Genomic DNA, 21906 nt, shown 5'->3' with positions numbered 1-21906 from the left:
GCACAAATCTTACACAACCGTCTGAATAGACTAGAAAAAAATCATTAGAGGTTTCTATAATAGATTTCAGGAAACAGCCAAACATGATAAAACATCAGGTTTTGATAAAGAAATTAGTTAGATATGTATATTCATATTTCTGATTTTTAAGAGGTTACTTTATAATCTTGTCTTGTTGGGAACAGAGCTACTTTATCAAACACAGGGGTACACACAGATCTAAAGACATCTAAAAACCTTCTAGCTAAGTTTGTTTTCAGTCAATGTTTGTAATCAGACAGTGGTAGTCAAAATGTTTGCAATGCAACTATGCATCACATCATCATTAAAACAGGGAGGAGTTCTCATGCATTTTATGCCGACAACAGCAGACAAAAATATTTAAAATTTATACAAATATTTAAATAATCTAATACAAAGACATTAATAACTAAAATAAATCACACAGAACAAAATTGAATCATGGTTTATTTCCCCAGTTGTGTTTGTGTGAACAGACATCAATAAAGTGAAGAGAAGATAACGAGGCTTGTATTTAAATGCTGTGAGGGATTTACACTACATTTCTGACAACTTTAACCAAAGCAACTTCAGTTTATACAGCTGAGTAGTAGAGGATTGAAGGCCTTGCTCAGAAGCTGCAACTTGACAGACCTGGGATTCAAGCTCACAATGTCCTGATCAGTAGTGTACAGTAGCACCTTAACCGCTGTGCTACCTTTTTGCTACATGGACTGTTATTTCGTTTTTGGATTATATCCTTGTTTTTGCATCTTTGCTCTTCTGTCTGCTGATTTGGATTTGCTTGCTTCATGTTCTTAATAAACATCTGCACATGAATTTTGCATCTATTGCCCTCATACTTCACCAACATTGTATCTAGCGGATGTGTCCTAGCTTCAAACTACTGTATGATTGCACACTAGGCCGAGGCCATCACACCCTACAACAAGCCAACGCCCACCTCTCCCAAGTGCTATAAGCCCAGCCTGTGACCTGTGTTGTACCTCCTCTTATGGCTCTGCCAGAAAAATTCATTGTATTAGGTGATCAGTCCAAGAGTGTTTTAAGACAATGTGAGGTTTTCTTTAACCTCTAGCCAGAGGCCTACCATCAGGATTGAACCAAGTGTGCCTTTCTTCTAACTTTCTTCTAACTTCAAAAAATTGTTGTTACCTTCGAATCTGAGCCGAAGTTTATGCTATTGTTGATTTTCTGTGTATGACCTGTTTTCTTGTTCTTTTGTGGGATTGTGCTATTGGGTTTGCTTGCTACATGGACTGAAATTTTGTGTTTTGATTATCTACTTGTTTTTGTACCTTTTCTCATCTGCACATGGATTCTAGGTCTACTGGCTCTGATTTGTCACATCAACATTAAAAAACAGGGACTCAGTTACTGAACGCTCAAAATCTAAAACCCAAGAAATAATGTATACATATTAAATAAAAAATAAAAACAGCCACAGACTCACCTGATACAGTCAGTGTAACATCATCACTGATCTCTGAGCTCTGAGAGTCTCTCCCATGTCCTCTGCAGGTGTAGGTTCCACTGTCAGAGTCTTCAACATACCAGATTCTGAACTCCTGCATTGTGCTGTCTGTGTAAACTCTCTCACTTCCATCTGAATACAGTTCAGAATTACTTTTCTTCCATCTGTAAGTCCACTGAGTGTCTCCTCCTCCCTGTATGTCACATCTGAGAGTAACAAGCTCTCCAGTGAACACATGTGTATCAGGCTTTATGGACACCACAGCTTTAGGACTCCCTATAAAACATTCTGTTGTTAATAAACCTTACATAAAGTCATTCTCGAGTCTACACTACTAATATCATTTTTAGAGTGAGCATGAGTTCATGTTTTTTTTTACTTGTTGATACTGATATGTAACCTGCTTAATATTAAGAAATCAGGGGCATCATGGAGCATTTTATTTAGCACTAGTTTTGTCTGTTGCTCTCTTTTTCTGCTTTTATTAAAATTGTACTGTTTTATATTTAATATGTTAGCACATTTAAGCAGCATGAAACTATTTTAAAATAAAAATAAAACAGCTATCCTTTGAATAGTAAACTAGGGTTAGGGTTAGGGTTAAAAATTATAGACAATAATATAAAGATAAACTATATATAAATCACCTTGACCCTGGACCACTGGTATAAGTGAAATCAGCACTAGAAGGGAACAGAAACAGAACATGAAAGAGTCCTTGTTCGACTCTTGCTGTTTTCTATTCAGTAGATAACGGAACACCCCAAGGAAATGTTAGCAGTCCTATCGTGTTTAACTGACATCTTCTCACAGATAGGCACAGAAATAGGGAAATCCCTATATGCAGATAATGTGGCACTGTGGACAAGGGGACGTAATGTCAGGCACGTGGAGCAGTGTATGCAGAACGCTGTCAGCATAGTAGAAAATTGGGCAAACAAGTGGTGTTTCTGCTTCTCAGTGGCAAAAACACAGGTGATCTGCTTTGCTATTAGCAAACTAACACCAACAATAAACATTAAAATATACAGGCAAAAACTGGAACAAGTGCCAGTAATCAGATTCCTGGGAATGTGGCTAGACACAAAATTAAGTTTGAGATTACATATCCAGAAACCTGTTGACAAAGGTAAAAGAGCAATCAATGTAATGAGGTGTAATGAGGTGTCATTACAAAGTATATACTGTGCACTGGTAAGCGCAGCAATAGATTATGGGCATATGGTCTATTGCTCTGAAGCCAAAACAACTCTTAGGAAAGGTGGAGGTGTTGCAAACACTAAGGATATTCTGTGGAGATATATGGTCATCTCCCATAAATGTAATACAAGTTGAAATGGGTGAAATGCCACTTGGAATCAGAAGTCTAAAGTTAAGAATGAGGTACTGGGCCAGTCTAAAAGGTCACCTGGAAAATCAGCCAGTTAAAAAAGTGAAGGATTGCTGGGAATATGAATAAAAAATATAAGTTTCAGATTGAATGTTAATAAAGAAGCACAGAATATGGGCTTATGTAAGATTGATATTTCCCCTTCAGTGGCCACATCAGAAATACCTCCTGGCTCTGCCCTATGCCTCTAGTGGATACTCAGCTACATGATGAAAAACAGAACAAAGAACAGAACATGTTAAGCAGTGTATCGGTGCAACAATACATTGACCACACAGATTACAAAGCAGTCCAAATATATAAAGATGGAGCAAAAGATACTGACACTGGGCATACAGCAGCATCAGTCTATATCCCACAATCTAAAGTCAAAATGTCAAAAAGAACTTCAGATAACATTTCTGTCTTTACAACCGAGATATCAGATATAGTTCTAGCACTTCAGTGGATAGAGGAAGTACAGCCTAATCGGTCAGGAATCTGTACAGAAGCATGTGTCGGTGTTAAGCAGAATGTCAAGTGGAACATCTACAGTAAGATAAGACTTGACTGATGAAGCACTGCAAAGTCTCTTTAGAACTAGTAGGTATTGACTTACAGTAGAGTGAACTTCCTGTGGGTCCCATTACATATAGGGGTGAAAGGAAATGAGGAGGCAGACACTTCGGCCAAGCAGGTGTTGAAACACACATATTTATGTACATTAATCATTAAGTAAAAAGGAAGTGAGAGGGATCATAGCTAAAGAACTAATAAGGATGTGGCAGAAGGAGTGGGACAGAAATTAAAGGAAGGCAAATTATCCATATTCAAGAGCATGTTGGTTCAGAGAGACACAGATTTCAGGATGTGCAAAAGGACGTGCATTGGACACTTTGCATTAATTAAGTATCTGCACAGAATAGGGAATCTCAAAACTGGGAAATGTGATAAATGTGGGCAAAAAGAGACAGTAGAGCATGTGCTCAATACATGTATTGCATACGAAAGAAAAAGATTTAATCTAACACAAGCTCTAAGGAAACTGGGAGTAAATACTTTTTCTCTCCGGGTTCTGCTGGGGGATTGGCTCAAAGCAATCAAGAATTTGTCATGAACTACAGAATAATCTAAAAGAAAGAAATAAGAATGAATGAGTTTTGTAATTATCGCCCCTTCCCTCTCTTTAAGCCATCACTAGAGGGCAATATAGCAATGTTGGGGAAAATGAGGTCAGAGGTTGATGATTTGCAGCACAATGTTCACATGATAGCAGATGCTCAAAATGCAGAGAGAGCGATGGATAAGTTTACGGATAATTTTATGGTATAGTTTCCCCTTAGGAGTGCGGAACAAGACGTGTAATATTTCATGTTCATGTATAGGTATTAGTTATTTGTGGCATTAAACTCTGACTAAGGCAGATTAAACTCTGCACATGGTTCTAAACATTACTGTGGTATGCTCTAAACAGATTTATATTGTGATTATGTATTTGTTTATTATGTTTATGTTAATGTGCTTATTTTTATTCTTTTTTTTTTGTTATTTGTCTTTCTGTATAGTTTACAGTACAATGAAATGTGAAGCATAAAGTTTAAGGCAAGAAAGGATGCATGGAACCTGTTAATGCAGACTGTGGCAAAGAAAAGGTTATTGCATCAAAAATAAACGTTCAAGATTCAGTGAAAAACTCTCTGCCTTATTCTTTGGAACTAAAGGGCTGCTACAAGTTTAATTATATATACACAATATTATGTTAATTCCTCTCCACTGCTTCTCTCTTTCTACCCATCCCGAGGAGATGTGAACTCCATGTGATCTTTTACATCAATACAACATTAATCAGACTGTATATTTATAATCACACCCTCCAGTGTCACCCATATGAGGATGAGGTTCCCCTTTGAGTCTGCTTCCTCTCAAGGTTTCTTCCTTTACCATCTAAGGGAGTTTTCCCTCACCACAGTCACCTGAGTCACATCAGACTTGCTCATTGGGGATAAATACATACACATTGTGAACTAAATCTATCTAATATTAATCTTGGATTTTGTACTCTATTAATCTTTATATTCATTCATTCATTTTCTACCGCTTATCCGAACTACCTCGGGTCACGGGGAGCCTGTGCCTATCTCAGGCGTCATTGGGCATCAAGGCAGGTTACACCCTGGACGGAGTGCCAACCCATCGCAGGGCACACACACACACACACACACACACACACACTCTCATTCACTCACACAATCACACACTAGGGACAATTTTCCAGAGATGCCAATCAACCTACCATGCATGTCTTTGGACCGGGGGAGGAAACCGGAGTACCCGGAGGAAACTCCCAAGGCACGGGGAGAACATGCAAACTCCACACACACAAGGTGGAGGCGGGAATCGAACCCCAACCCTGGAGGTGTGAGGCGAACGTACTAACCACTAAGCCACCGTGCCTAATCTTTATATTATTCTTTATAAAAACCTTATGTTCTATGTTTATGTTCTGTAACAAATAATAATAATAATAATTTATACAAATAAAGAATCGAATTGAATTAAGTTGAATTGAATATACAAAATTGAAGGTGGTAATCCTAAATCCTGCCATTTATTCTTATTTTCGTTTCTCTTCTTCACTACTACGTTGCAATCCACACTCCAATCCTGTAGGTGTCGGGAATGTACCGTCTAAGTTGGTCTGTCAACTGCTAATAAAACACCAAAGAAGCAGCAGAAGAAGAGGAGAAAGATGAAGATGAAGAGTAAGAGGAAGACGACCCTCTCTGTTTGTAATGCATGTGATGTTCTGTTCTTATCAGGACCGTGTTACAGCAAGATCAATGTGACAACTCATACAGATAGCTGGAGACACTTTAGGTAAGATTACGTTTGTTTTAGAGTTTTGTCGTGAAAAGCTTAGTGTTAATGTTAGTGACAGGTTAGCTAGCTACAAGTGTTAGTGACAGGTTAGCTAGCTACAAGTGTTAGTGACAGGATAGCTAGCTACAAGTGTTAGTGACAGGTTAGCTAGCTACAAATGTTAGTGACAGGTTAGCTAGCTACAAATGCTAATGACAGGTTGGCTAGCTACAAGTGTTAGTGACAGGTTAGCTAGCTACAAATGCTAGTGACAGGTTAGCTAGCTACAAGTGTTAGTGACAGCTTAGCTAGCTACAAGTGTTAGTGACAGGTTAGCTAGCTACAAATGTTAGTGACAGGTTGGCTAGCTACAAATGCTAGTGACAGGTTAGCTAGCTACAAGTGTTAGTGACAGGTTAGCTAGCTACACGTGTTAGTACAGGTTAGCTAGCTACAAGTGTTAGTACAGGTTAGCTAGCTACAAGTGTTAGTGACAGCTTAGCTAGCTACAAATGCTAGTGACAGGTTAGCTAGCTACAAGTGTTAGTGACAGGTTAGCTAGCTACAATTGCTAGTGACAGGTTAGCTAGCTACAAATGCTAGTGACAGGTTAGCTAGCTACAAATGTTAGTGACAGGTTAGCTAGCTACACGTGTTAGTGACAGGTTAGCTAGCTACACGTGTTAGTACAGGTTAGCTAGCTACAAGTGTTAGTGACAGCTTAGCTAGCTACAAGTGTTAGTAACAGGTTAGCTAGCTACAAATGCTAGTGACAGGTTAGCTAGCTACAAGTGTTAGTGACAGGTTAGCTAGCTACAAATGCTAGTGACAGGTTAGCTAGCTACAAATGCTAGTGACAGGTTAGCTAGCTACAAATGTTAGTGACAGGTTGGCTAGCTACAAGTGTTAGTGACAGGTTAGCTAGCTACAAGTGTTAGTGACAGCTTAGCTAGCTACAAGTGTTAGTGACAGCTTAGCTAGCTACAAGTGTTAGTGACAGCTTAGCTAGCTACAAGTGTTAGTGACAGCTTAGCTAGCTACAAGTGTTAGTGACAGCTTAGCTAGCTACAAGTGTTAGTGACAGCTTAGCTAGCTACAAGTGTTAGTGACAGCTTAGCTAGCTACAAGTGTTAGTGACAGCTTAGCTAGCTACAAGTGTTAGTGACAGCCTAGCTAGCTACAAGTGTTAGTGACAGCCTAGCTAGCTACAAATGCTAGTGACAGGTTAGCTAGCTACAAGTGTTAGTGACAGGTTAGCTAGCTACAAGTGTTAGTGACAGCTTAGCTAGCTATAAATGTTAGTGACAGGTTAGCTAGCTACAAATGTTAGTGACAGGTTAGCTAGCTACAAGTGTTAGTGACAGGTTAGCTAGCTACAAATGCTAGTGACAGGTTGGCTAGCTACAAATGCTAGTGACAGGTTGGCTAGCTACAAGTGTTAGTGACAGCTTAGCTAGCTACAAATGTTAGTGACAGGTTAGCTAGCTACAAGTGTTAGTGACAGGTTAGCTAGCTACAAGTGTCAGTGACAGGTTAGCTAGCTACAAGTGTTAGTGACAGGTTAGCTAGCTACAAGTGTTAGTGACAGCTTAGCTAGCTACAAGTGTTAGTGACAGCCTAGCTAGCTACAAATGCTAGTGACAGGTTAGCTAGCTAGCACGTTAGCCGTCCTACATGATGGTCATGTTAAATCAAGCAGAAACGAGCTAAATGCACCGTTACACTCGGGATTTCTTTCTTCTCACAGCAGGTCAGAGTACAATTGTGTACAAGAGATTCAAACCTTGATATTTTTCCTAATAATATGTGTTCTTGTGTGTTTATATGTGTGTGTGTATATGACTAGTAATGAAAACCCCATAAGAACTTCAAATACTTCATTTGTTTTGTATCATCAGCAAATAATTTCCTTTCCATCAAGGACCTAAAGTCTTGCTTGAGACTACAGTAGAGGTGACTGACTTTGGTTCAATCTAAAACAAATTGACATTATACATGTACTTATGGGGTAATCTATGAGGTTGTGGTAGAATAGTGGATAAGATGTTGGACTACTGATCGGAAGGTCATGAGTTTGAATCCCAGGTTCACCAGGCTGCTACTGCTAGGCCTTTGAGCAAGGCCCTTAACCGTCTATTGCGCAGTTGTATAAATCGTAAGTCACTCTGGATAAGGGGGTCTGCTAAATAATGTAAATGTAATCTACTTTTACTTTTATTATATATATATTTAAAAGCAGCAACACGTTTATGCATTATAATTTTAAAAATAGAAGACGTAAGCACTGAATCATGTGCACCTTCTTGTTTATTTGTGACTACACGTAAGTCTTAGATGGAGCATTTAAACCCTCTCTCACACTGTTCCACAGCAACAAGGGTCACAGCAACAAACTTCACCAGGCCTTTAGAAACATTTCGGAACATACACAATAATTGCATTTGCTACAAATAATAATGGCACATAGTTATTTTACTGGCATTCAGTTAGGAAGGTAATTTATTTACACAGATATACAGACTTTCCAGTCATGTAAGTGTAATGTCCACTAAGACCCTCACCAGTCACCTTAGCAACAAACCACATGGAGTCAGTGTTTGACACCCTTAAACATGACACCCAGAATTTTTCCACACTGTATGAGCAAATGTTCAAGTTTTTTGCTTATATTTAAACCTACAGACTGCAATAAGCTTTCACAGATTCTATTGTATGGACAAACTCAGTTTAAAAAAGTAGATACACATCTGGATTTGTTCCTTGAGGTAAATAGTTTGTTTTGAGTGAAAATGTGTTGAATTAATGTCTTATTTAGAGGCTCCACTAATTCCAAATGATTATTAATTTTGAGTTTTTTGTTTATACCTTAACCGTTCAGTTTAAGCCAAATTTATAAAGTACACGATGCAGTCATTTTGTTTTGTCAGATCTGTGATTTAAGAATGGTGCCTTTGGAACACTTCAGAACCAGAAGTGCACTAGCATCGTAACCCGTTTGTTATTGTTTACATTTATGAAATGGTCTATATATAATTTTCTTTATCTATCTTGCAGGTGCAGTAATGAAATGGGACAAAGACACAATGGAGGAGATAATCATACAACATGCTTCAGAGCTTCTTAATCATGCAGCAGTGAGAAAGAGAGGGACTGATATTTATTTATTTATCAACTGCAGTGTGAGTTAATTTTCACTGTTTACATCAATTTTGGACACACACAGTGTCTAACTACAAATAGAAATTACATTGAAATAAAAGTGGGTTTTAACTGAATGCCGTGTGAGACTGTTTATTTGGTTTATTTTATTTAGATGCAGAATAAATGTCTAAAATAAGTCTGTGGTTGATGTTACAGGACTATAGGAAGATGTCCACAATGAGCACATTAGTTTAAATCTTAACTTCATACAGATATCCTGTGGACATCAACATTGGACACTCAGATGTCATAAAAACTTTAGTAGGTCTGTGCAGTGAATTTAGTTCTGTGTTGTCTCCATTAGTTGTGTGTTTTATGTAGCACCGTGGTCCTGGAAGAACTTTTTCATTTTTTTCATTTTACTGTGTACTGTACCAGCTGTATGTGGTTCAAGTGACAATAAAATATAACACCAGTGACCTGGAGTCTCAGTTAATGACCTCAGGAGACACGTCATATTGGAAAATCACATATAAACTGTTATAACAATTACATTTTAAATAACTGAACACATTCATGCTTAATATATTGTTTGCTGTATTTGTGAATTATTTCATTCATATCACATTAACACACTGTATAACCTTTAATGCTTCAATAATGATTTCTATAGAAAACTAACAGGGTAATTCTTGAAAATAGGCAAAATATCAAAATGTACATTAATTTCTCACTGTCTATTTATTATTCACATGCTCATTTGTGCAACTATGAAATAGTCATGCAGTAACACACACACACCAGTCTATAAAGATTACACAAACAATGAAAGCCTTGTTGGTGAGAGAGGGCAGAGGATGATGACCAGACTGCTTGGAGCTGACAGGAAGGTTACAGTAACTCAGTATGTGGTGGTCAGTGATTGAAAAGTGAAACTAAAATGTCTCTGGTAACTGCTGTATGGTTGTGGATTTGTTCAATACATCCAACAATGATGTCCTCTTTCAGAACATGCAGGCTAATGCAGTCTTTAAAAAGCAGGAACAATCTGACAAAGCAGTCATGATTTTTACACAGTCAGGACTTCAGTGAATAATATGAGTCAGTACATGGAAGTGAACAAGAACGATTCATAACTTACTAATGAACGCAACATAACTAACAAACTAATGAGATCTGACAGGGCAATTTTCAGTCAAGATGACCAGCATATCTGACAGACATATCATAGTTAGGCTAAAACTTTGACATCCATGGACAATCAACTGTCTTTTTCTTCACATGTTGCCAATGTGACATGGTCAATTGGGTTCTTTCTCTACATCATCAAAAGGATTCAGCCATTTTTATCCACACAGGCTGATTAGCTGCTTTACTACTGCAACTCTCTACTGGCAGGTCTACCTATGAATGCAATGTGTCTTCTGCAAATGATACAAAATGGAAAATTTCTGCCAGTTCTCAAACATTACTTCTGTACTCCCTCCAATGGCTTCCAGTAGCTGCATGCATCAGGTTCAAAATGCTTACCTATAAAGAAGCTTGCCTACAAAGCCAAAAGTAATCAGCACATGCCTCACATTTATTTCATACACCATATATTCATAGCATTAAATTCCTTTTAGTGGTGGTGCAGGATCCATAATAACAATAGCAAATACAGTGTTTTTACACTTCAGTCATGAATGTTACAATGAAAATATACTTAGAACTGTAAATAAAACTGTAACATCATTTACCAAATGTTAAATGTAAATGCTTGTGTTAGGAAGTGAAAAGCAGCCCTGACACCTGAAACTGAATTCTCCACAACAAGCTCATTTCTGACTGAAGGATTTTCTTCTGCTGGGTCACTTTTTATAAGTAATTCCGGTGTTGTGCCCAACTCTGTTTGGGGATCTGTTTCCCCCCATAGCCCCGAGCCACGCACCCATTTTTACTTCAGCTCGGTACGGCAACACCACTTGGACAAATTCGATGACCTTCAGAAAAATTTATTTTTCATACTTATGATTACATTTCTTAGGAGAATGGCATTAGTTTGTTTTGAATTCAGTTTATGAAAGTTTCAAGAACAATTGTCAAAGCATCAATCTTCTTCTTCTACTTTTGGGTTTTCCCGTTATGGGTTGACACAGCGAATCATCTGACTATCCTCGGCATCTTCTACCCCCACACTAATTAACTTCATGTTCTCTGTTAACACAATTCCCACTGACAGCATGATTAAATTATGCCCTTCCTGGTGCCCCCTCTCTATTGATCTGGGCTTGGGACTGGCACAGAAGTCATTGGCTTGTGATCCCTGTGGTTGGATTACCAAAGCATCAAACCATTTGTCCAAGTATTTGGACAGTAAATAATAACAGCAACATGAACATTGAAGTAATTTATACTGATGTACGTGTCCCTTAGTGAAACTTGTTTTCGGATTGCGTAGGAAACCCTTCCACAATCCCACTAAAGTATGTGTCCTAGTTTGCACGGGTTAGTTTTGAAAACACAAGATCAACTATCAGAGTTAGTCTTACCTTGAACACAGGTGTCCTTCAAAGTACCGCTGTCTTCTAACAAAGGATCCTCTTCAAGTTCTTCTATTTAATCTATTATTTGAATGTTTTAGATGAAGGAGTTAGACTTAGACCTTTTGTCTTTTCAGGATCCTCACAATGGGAGGCCTTGTTTTTATTAAAATCAATGTAATACAGATAAATGTGTGTAATGTGTAAAGTAAAATAAAAGAAAATTACAAATAAACATCTCCTTTAAATAATCAAACAGTATTAGAATAAGTAAAAGTAATTAGAATGCAAAGATAGTAACAAACCAAGAAACACTCTCCAAGTGTATGCCTGCGTTTGCTTTCTGATGCACACAGAGTATAACACACTCTGAGCCTGCCTACAATAGAATGCACCCCAAGTATGTTTCAGTATAGGTGTTTATACACTTTTCCCGTAACATCAGTTGTTGTTCAACATTACTCATGGGTCGCAGCAACCCTTGCTGTCACCAATGTTTCTTTCTGTTAGCCATAGCCCCTGTACATCAGAGTCTCTTCCGATTTATCATTCAAAACACTTAATGATCATCTATACAGTATTTATATATCTGACACAGTTAAATTTTCTTGCTGCTAAGCTGTGGTTACATCTCCCTGCTAAGCAAGCATTAGTCATATACATTTTTTTAAACCTGTGGTTAAGATATCTGGGTCGCAGTGCTCTTCTGTGTGTGCACAGGATAATCATGAGCTCATCTAAGTCAAGGCTTGCTGCAACTTAATTGTATATACATTCTGAAAGGTTATATCAGGTTATACAAAGTTACATAAAAGTAATAAAAGAAAATGCTTCAGAGTTCTCTTGAACTTCTGAAAAATAAAACTTACTCTTTTCGTCGGACTCTTCATGCTTTTTCAAACTGTCTAGGTACAGTGTCTGATCCGTGATGTCTTCATTTGTCAGGAACATTGTATTTTATATTAATATTTAAGTTCCTCACCTCCTCTACTAGGGCCTCTATCTTAATCAGGTTTTCATCTATTTTCATTTGATATCTTTTCCTGTCCCTTTGTCTATCTTTTCTTATTTTGCGCTTTTCTCTTCTAGCCTGTTTAACCTCACTCTGTTTCCTTATAGGAATTGAGTTCCTTCTTGAGGAATGTTCCTTCTTGCGATAACCTTTTGCAACTTCACTCCACAGCACATTCTTTTTACAATTTCCTTCAACAAGATTATGCTATGACAGGCAACCACACAAACTGATGACTTTTGAACTGAACTGACTGTTCGTATATTAAATTCCTACACCTGTCATACATCCAAAAAAAACTATCCAGACTATATATCTATATTCATAGTCTCTCTCTCTCTCTCTCTCTCTCTCTCTCTCTCTCTGTTTGAAGACAGGAAGTGGTAAAACTTTAACACACATCAGTGCTCTGTCAGTCATTCAGTCAGTCATTAGAGGGACAGGATGGAGCTCAGTTCACTACCTATGATGCTCTGTGAGTAAATGTTCTCTTTGTGTCTTCATTAGAGTGAGTGATGGAGTATAAAGTTGTTCATCTGCAGTCTGAATGTCCTGAGTGATGAGCTTATTGTGTGATTAGGACATTGTGTGTACTTCATCATGACTGTTCAGGTGGATCAGTGTCTCCATATCTGTTATGAGAAGGGTTTAGTTTGATGTGTAAATACTCTCAGTAACTATGATAGTTCAACAGGTAAGAGTACAAGTAGAGCAAGTTTAAAACACAGGGTTTAAATCATCTAATGAGAGTAAACGAGTCGTACTGTACTTGATGATTGTTATTTGGTGGTGTTTCCTGTATAAAGAAGCACGTTAACAACCATATTAAAACTAACACAATTTCTACAAAACCATGTGAGCTTTCTGAGAAAATTCCCCATCACCCATATTTCCATTTTTGTTACTATTATGTTATGTGCAGGGAAAAATGTTCACTTTAATACACATTGATACCAAACTAATGCACATCACATATTTTTAATAATCACAAATCATTATTTAATAATTATCACTAATTATTATTTTCATGTTAAAAATAAGAACAATTAATGTACAGAAACAAACACTTCTCATTTGTCCTGTACACACAGAGCAGTGACACTGTTAGAGGCCTGAGTACAAAGAGCAGGTAGCGGATGTGGTTTATTTTCTATTTTTATTTAGTGGTGCAAATTCAGCTGTGAAAAAGCAGAGGAGGTGTGAAAGGGGTGAGATGTGAAGATGGACGTGTGAAAGCAATAACTAACCTTTTAACCAATGATAATGTACGTAAAGTTGTAACGAGAAGTCGTAAGGCTGGTGAACCATTTGCAGCGTTTTATTCAAACTCATAAACAGACAGGCAGGGTCAAACATGGCAAACACAATATCGTAGGACAGGCAGAAATCAGACATGAACGGACAGGCAGAAGGTCAGGGCAGGCAGCAAACAATCAAAGAGTCGAAACACAGAAACTAGGTCAAAACCGTAACTAAGACAGACAGGAAATGCTCAGAATGACTGCTAACGCAAATCGAGACTTCGCACTGAGGTCAAGTTCAAGTTCGTATTTATAGGCGCTGGGTGATAGGAATCAGTTGGCGAAGCAATCAGTCTTCGTGATGGGTGATGGGAGGTGTAGTCCTGAAGCGAATAATATTCCCGAGATGCTTCTCTACGTTGACGGTCGGGGAGCGGGGCAGGTGCGCCGACCGTGACAAAAGTTACACCACTAATGACTTTCCACTAAAGTCAGAGGTGAATCGTGTCTGGGGAGTGAGCTATTAATTGACGCGTGTCAATAAAGGCAAATGTTCTTTATATGCTGTTGCATGTCTTTTATTGGAACAAGCATATCATACAGTCACCATAGTTCCATTGTTCATTCATCCACAGTGGTCATGTTTCACGGTCAAAAAACTGTGAGCTTCCCCTGTAAACACAAAACACCTCCCTCTATCCCAGGTGCACTCATTTATTCATTAAAAGAGATTGCCCCCTACTGGTTTAACATGGTATGTTCATATAAGGCTCCTACACACCGGCCCCTTAATTGCTTATGGCAATTACAAAACTCATATAGAATGGAGCCATACAGTAATTTGAAATGTGTACAAATATACAGGAGACAAAATTAACAACAAAAACTAAACACCATACTGTATAAACACTGCATAATCCCTTCAGTCTGCTGCTACAAGGAGACAAAGCTTAGAAATTGGACGTTCTAGTATACTGCTTTTGGTCCGAACTTTTACTGAACGTACCAAACCCTTTTTATCTGGATAAGTATCTATGATTTTTCCAAGTAACCAGGAGCCACGTGGTGCAGTATTGTCAGCAATGATAACAATGTCTCCCAAAGCAAAGCTTCTTTGCTCTTTGTTCCATTTCTGGCACTTCTGTAGCAAGGGTAAATATTCTTGTGCCCATCTTTTCCAGAATAAATCAGCAATATACTGTACCTGTCTCCATCTTCTTTTGGAATACAGATCAGTCTTTTCAAATAATCCAGGTGGAAGAGCAGGATTTCCTCTTAAAAGCAGAATGTGATTTGGTGTGAGGGCTTCCAGATCACTGGGGTCACTGGATAATTTAGAGATAGGTCGGTCATTCAAAATTGCTTCTGCTTCACACAAAACAGTTTGCAGTGATTCATCATCCGATGTTTGTTGTCGAAGGACAGCACAAAGAATTTGTCTGACCATTCGAATTAGGCGCTCCCATACTCCTCCATAATGAGAACCTGTAGGAGGATTAAAGCTCCAATGAATTCCCTTCTGCAATAAACCCTTTTGAATCTTTTCATTCTTTAATGCAATAAGAGCCTCCTTTAACTCTCACTCCGCACCAATGAAATTGGTCCCATTATCGGATCGCATGTGAGAAACCTTTCCACGACGACAAACAAATCTGCGTATAGCATTAATGCATGAGTCAGTATCTAGAGTGTATGCCATTTCCAAATACTTGCCATACAAGTGAAAATTACCCCATAGCGCTTCAATTTACTCCGTCCTCTTTTTACTTCAATGGGGCCAAAAAAATCCACTCATACATTGGTAAAAGGTGGTAGGTCAGGGGTAATCCTTTCCAAAGGTAGGTCTGCCATCTTTTGTTCACTCAACTTTCCTTTATAGCGTCGACAAATAACACACTTTGAAATGATCTTTCTTGCAACAGAGTTGGCATTGGTTATCCAGTATTTGTGACAAAGCTTGGAAAGCATCTGGTTTATACCTCCATGACCCACCTGTTCATGAATGTCTCGTAGTATGAGATGAGACACATGTTGGCCTTTAGATAACAGGATGGGATACTTCATTTCAACAGGCATGGCTGACTTATTGAGCCTTCCTCCAACTAGCAACAGTCCATCCTTCAATACAGGATCCAAACAGTAGACAGTGCTATTCCTTTTGACTCCCACACTTCCATTCTTGAGCTCCACAATTTCTTCTTGAAATCTTTCCTGTTGACTGAAATGAATGATGCTAATCTCAGCTTCAGACAGGTCTTTTACAGTTAAACTTTGTCTGCCCAGAGATGCTTTAAATTCCTGTAACTTGGCATTTACAGCAGCATTGTTATTCTGTTCCAAAGTCAAAATCTCCTTTCTCTTATGACTCAATTGCATGAAAAGTTTCTTCAGCTTCAAATACCAAGCAGCTGCCACCTTAAGACGTTTCCACTCTGAAAAGTAATGAATAAGTCGACTGGTGGCGTTCTGTTCATTTTGCAATGTCACAGCGTTTACCTTCAACTCCTTCTTAACCTCAGGGTCATCAGCACTTGAAACCAGTTTACTTACTGTATGGGAAACAATGTGTCACTTGACATACTAAGAAAGCTTGGACCTTCAATCCATCTCTGATTTACTAGAAAATGTTCCACTTTCAGTCCACGAGATGTCATCAACCTCCACTGCTGAGGTTGTGTAGCATCTCTGATAAAAGATACTCTATTAGCAACAAAGGTATGAAACCTTTTGTCTTCATTCTTGATGTAACTAAGGACAGTCGTACTGTCAGTCCAAAATTTTGAATCTTCCAATGGCAGTTGCAGTTCCTTCTTTAGCATAATGTCTACTTTAACAGCTAGGACAGCCGCTGAAAGTTCCAAGCGAGGAATGGTTATTGGCTTCAGTGGTGTTACTCTGGCTTTACCCAGCATAAAGGCCACATGTACCATGTTTGCGCTGTTCTGCATCTTAAGATAGGTAGCTGTGCCATAACCAGTTTCACAAGCATCAGCAAAGTGATGCAAACAAGCATGAGTGGGCTGTCCAAAGTTCATGGGTTTAAAACATCTGTTCACCTGGAACTCTGCAACTTTGTCTAATTCATGAATCCATTGCTTCCATTGATTCAGCAAGACTGATGGTATAACACTGTCCCAGCCCAAGTTCTGTCTGCACAACTCCTGTAAAAGCATCTTAGCTGGCAGAATAAGTGGTGATAAAAATCCCAAAGGATCATAGATAGAACTTACCACAGACAAAATACCTCTTCTTGTACATGGTTGATTTTTCACAGAAATCTTGAATTGAAAGTTATCAGCTTCTACACTCCACTGGACACCCAAAGTTCTTTCAACAGGCAACTTCTCTCGATCCAAATCTAACTGCTGTAGGTCCTTAGCTCTGTGTTCCTCAGAAACAGACTGTAACACCTTATGGCTGTTGCTGACCCATTTTGTCAAATGGAAACCTCCTCTTTGACAAAGAGCTGTAAGATCATTAATCATAGAAACAGCCACTTCCTCAGAAGTCACACATTTCAAGCAGTCATCCATATAAAAGTTATTGTTGATGGTTTCAGTTACTTCCTCTGAAAAGTCTGCTTGATTGTCCTTATCTATTCATCTCAAGGCATAGCAAGCACAGCTTGGTGATGACACAGCTCCAAAGAGGTGAACTGTCATTCTGAAAGGAATGGGCTCTTTACTTATTTCTCCATCAGGCCACCATAAGAAGCGAAGGAAATCCACATCTTCCTCAGCCACTTTGACTTGATGGAACATTGCTTCAATGTCAGACATAAAAGCTACTGGTTCTTGTCTGAATCTCATTATTACTCCTATCAAGGTATTAGTAAGGTTAGGGCCTTGCAACAATTGACTATTAAGAGAGATTCCTTTAAAGGTTGCTCCACAGTCGAACACGACTCTCAATGATCCCTTCTTAAATGAAACACCCCGTGATGAGGGATATACCAAACTTTGCCATCAGCATGCTCCATTTGGTGAAGTGGCACCTCCTCTGCATAACCTTTATTTACAACATCAGTAAGAAAGTGAGTGTACCTCTCATGAAACTCTTGGTTTCTCTCCAATTTCCTCTTCAAGCCACGAATTCGCTGCATACAGTAGCAAACAAATGTTGTCAGGTAGCATGACATCATCAGTCTTGAATGGTAATTTTAGACTGTAATGTCCATCTTGGACTGTGACTGACCTGTTCATTATGTCCGTAAACCGAAGATCCTCCCTTGACATTTCGGTTTTGTCCACAACCCTTTCACTGAAGTCATGATTGAACTGATTTTGAAGCAACTCCTCCAGTTTAACGATAGATATTCTGTTAACAGTAACGGCAGAATGCTCAGCTTCATTCTTGTGATCACTTCCTGTGATTCCACTAACAACCCACCCTAATAGGGTTCTAACAGCAAATGGTCCATTACCATGACTGTTTATTATTTCATATGGTTCCATTACACTGGAGGCATTATTTCCAATCAATAAATCAACACCTGCTTGAAAGTAAGGTACTTTAACTCTATCCAAGTATGGCCATTTAGACAATTCTTCTTGAGAAATTATGTTTTCTGAATTAACAGACATCTTCTGCTGTGTGTATACATCATTAGAAATCATTAGTATTAATACCACTAATTTCCAGACCATCAATGACATTACAGGACACAGACTGTTCTTGGCCCATGGTACGAAGAAGAATATTGACTTTCTTTCCACTCAAATTCAGCTCTTGCATCAAACGATCGGAACAAAAGGTAGCTGAACTTCCTTGATCTATAAAGGCATAAGTTTGCATTAGAGTTTTACCTTTGGTAGATTTTACTTGAACTGGTATAATTGGCATTATACTTCTCTCATTCCTGACCCCTGTGTGACACAAAGTTTGAGCAGACACTAGTTCGTGTTTTTCCTCTGGTTCCTTCACAGTTGTTTCTTTCGATATACTGTATGTGCAGGATTGTTGGATGTGTTTCTCCACAAACATCACAAATCAAACGATTCTCACATTCCTTACTCAAATGTCCCAACTTCAGGCATCCGAAGCAAACTCCTTTGGCATTCAGGAATTTAATTTTGTCTCACTGAGGCTTTTTCTTCAAAGCAAAACACTTTTCCAATGAATGTTGATTTGCACAATACAGACAGCTTATACTTGATTTGGATACAAAATGATATCCTTGCTGTTTTGGCACGTTGCTTGCTTTCCCTGTTGGAACTGAAGCAGCAACATCAGTGGCAAAACTAGTCCCTTTAAATGCTTTACGTAATTGACCCTTAAGTTTACCTGTAACTTGTTTGTTCTGAATGTTTCCAAACACAGGGTCAGTTGCAATCTTAACCTGTTTTTCAACAAACTCCACAATATGTGAAAACTTTGGTCTGCTTTGACTGGATTCCATAATCTGACAAGCCTTGGATCTCCATTGCTCTCTGAGCTTATAAGTTAACTTTGTCACCACAGTTTTCATGTTACTAGGCATATTGAGCTCTTGCATGTAAGAAAGTTCACTCATAGTATTACAACAGGTACATAGAAACAAAGCATAAGCCTGTAATCCTTGTAAATCTTCAGCCTTTAAAGCAGCCCAGTTCAACACTTTCTCCAAATAGGCATTAAATACCTTGAATTCGTTACCATAGTGTTCCTTTAATAAATCTTTGGCCAATGCATAGCCTATGTCAGGGGGTAAATGCTGACAACTTTGGATCAAGTCCTTGGGTCTCCCCATAGTAAACTGCTCAAGAAAATACAAACGATCTTTATCATTGTTGGTTTTTTCCTAAATTCCATGTTCAAATGCTCTAATGAATGAAATATACTGCAATGGATCACCATTAAAGATTGGAATCTCCCTTTTTGTTAAGATATGTGGATGTTCTTGCTGCTGAATGAGATAGGTTGTTAATTCGACTTGTCTTTTCAAAACTTCCTGCTGGGAATCATTCTGAAGAGTAATAACATTACTTCCTTGACTCTGATTGGAGACGAGATGTGATGTACTTGCTCCAGCCACAATATCTGTATTCGTTGATATTGATCTCTCACTCACTCTCATTTTCTACTGCTTATCCGAACTACCTCGGGTCACGGGGAGCCTGTGCCTATCTCAGGCGTCATCGGGCATCAAGGCAGGATACACCCTGGACGGAGTGCCAACCCATCACAGGGCACACACACACACACTCTCATTCACTCATGCAATTGTCGCTAGTGTGTGATTGCATGATATTGATCTCAATGGCACATATTCATTGGCACTAGGATTTAGACCCTTGGGTCGAGTAGAATCAGAACTGAGGTTATGAATTACATGCATCCGCCTTTGATCACTCTGCTTTGATTTTTAACTTGAACTTCCATCACCTGTACGTGGCTTATCAGAAGCTTGTAATACGGCAATCTTTGCTGTTGAAGCTGCTATTTCAGCATCCAGTTGTAACTGTTCCTTTTTCCGTCTCAGTTCATCCTCCTGAGCTTCAATGGCATGCTTGCCTTTCAATACCTCAGAGAGTGCCAAAAATGCTGCCTTTTCTGCTTCTGCTTGTATACGTACTGAGGAAATGGATGAGCTCCTGCCACTACGTAAACTACGTTTACTGCTTTTGGAGGAAGTTTGAGAAACATTTGAGATGCTGTCTCCAGGACAAACGTCATTATTTACATCACCTCCCCCAGACGCTGTGGAACCCTGTGCTACATCCATTAACCACTCATTGACACGTTTATCAAACTCATTATTTGGTATCATCTTTGCTTTAAACCATATTTCATGTTTTTCAGCTTCATCAACAGGTAACATAACCAATAATGACCCATGGGCTTCTTTAGCCTCTACACAGATCTTTTTAAAGTCTTCAAAAACCACACGAACCTCAGGTTCACATTCTTTGCCATGGCTTAATAACCTGTTCTATTAATTTCTGAGCCTTGTTTAACTTAACCTTTCTTAACTTTTGCAAAGTATAAATTTTGTCCATTAAAGCTTTAGCAGTTAATTTAACAGGTCTTTTCTCTTTTACAGACTAGGTTTCAACATTTGGCAAACTTTGAATTGACTCAGTAAACCCTTCGGGGCACGGTGGCTTAGTGGTTAGCATGTTCGCCTCACACCTCCAGGGTCGGGGTGTGTGGAGTTTGCATGTTCTCCCCATGCCTCGGGGGTTTCCTCCGGGTACTCTGGTTTCCTCCCCCATGCATGGTCCATGCATGGTAGGTTGATTGGCATCTCGGGAAAATTTTCCCAAGTGTGTGAGTGCGTGAGTGAATGAGAGTGTGTGTGCCCTGCGATGGGTTGGCACTCCGTCCAGGGTGTATCCTGCCTTGATGCCCGATGACGCCTGAGATAGGCACAGGCTCCCCGTGACCCAAGGTAGTTCGGATAAGCGGTAGAAAATGAGTGAGTGAGTAAACCCTTCATCATTCTTACACTTTTCATTTTTTCATAGTCAGAGCAAAGTTCATAGTCTTTTCATAGTCAGAGCAAAGTCTGTTTATCTTTGGCAACCAATGCATTGGAATTACGCTTTAAACCCAAATGTGTGCACACAATTTTAAAATGGCCATTTAATGTTACATCAACAAACATACCTATAATCCAGTCGACCAGGCTTGACTTGCGTTAATGTCCAAACGCGTGTGCAGTGTAAATCCAACAGCAATATAAATCCAGCAAACAGGAAGAAATCTCTTCCATGTTAAAACAAAGATATCCAAAATGTCTCAACAAAGCGATGTCCGCACGCAGAAACAGATAGGCGAAATCCAAATGGCCTCCATTAATCCAGTGAAGCAAAGTTTTTTTTACTTAATTGTATTGACTTTCCACTAAAGTCAGAGGTGAATCGTGTCTGGGGAGTGAGCTATTAATTGACGCGCGTCAATAAAGGCAAATGTTCTTTATATGCTGTTGCGTGTCTTTTATTGGAACAAGCATATCATACAGTCACCATAGTTCCATTGTTCATTCATCCACAGTTCATAGTCCACGCCAATCCTGAACATATCACATGTGTAGCTAAACAACTAAACAAAATTCCAAAACGATGAAAGTATATGCTCAAACACAATAAATCTCACATATTCGTGGTAAAGATCCAATTCACAGTCATGTTTCACGGTCAAAAAACTGTGAGCTTCCCCCGTACACACAAAACACCTCCCTCTATCCCAGGTGCACTCATTTATTCATTAAAAGAGATTGCTCTCTACTGGTTTAACATGGTATGTTCATATAAGGCTCCTACAACCACTAATATTTATTTTCAATT

At 38.8% G+C, this 21906-nt stretch overlaps 1 protein-coding gene and 1 long non-coding RNA gene across 3 annotated transcripts in view; both read left to right on the top strand.

Annotated features, from left to right (window-relative positions):
* Positions 1-21906, top strand: part of LOC132849065 (carcinoembryonic antigen-related cell adhesion molecule 5-like) — a 272443-nt gene that overhangs the window by 168395 nt on the left and 82142 nt on the right. The gene's annotated exons all lie outside the window — the stretch shown is intronic.
* LOC132849095 (uncharacterized) lies at positions 5592-8998 on the top strand. The gene is made up of 2 exons (XR_009648814.1): positions 5592-5741; positions 8778-8998. It is a non-coding gene; the product is annotated as an uncharacterized LOC132849095 (long non-coding RNA).

The sequence above is a fragment of the Tachysurus vachellii genome, chromosome 7 (assembly GCF_030014155.1).
Source record: "Tachysurus vachellii isolate PV-2020 chromosome 7, HZAU_Pvac_v1, whole genome shotgun sequence".
NCBI classification, from domain to species: Eukaryota; Metazoa; Chordata; class Actinopteri; order Siluriformes; family Bagridae; genus Tachysurus; species Tachysurus vachellii.
This window is presented reverse-complemented; position numbering and strand designations above follow the sequence as displayed.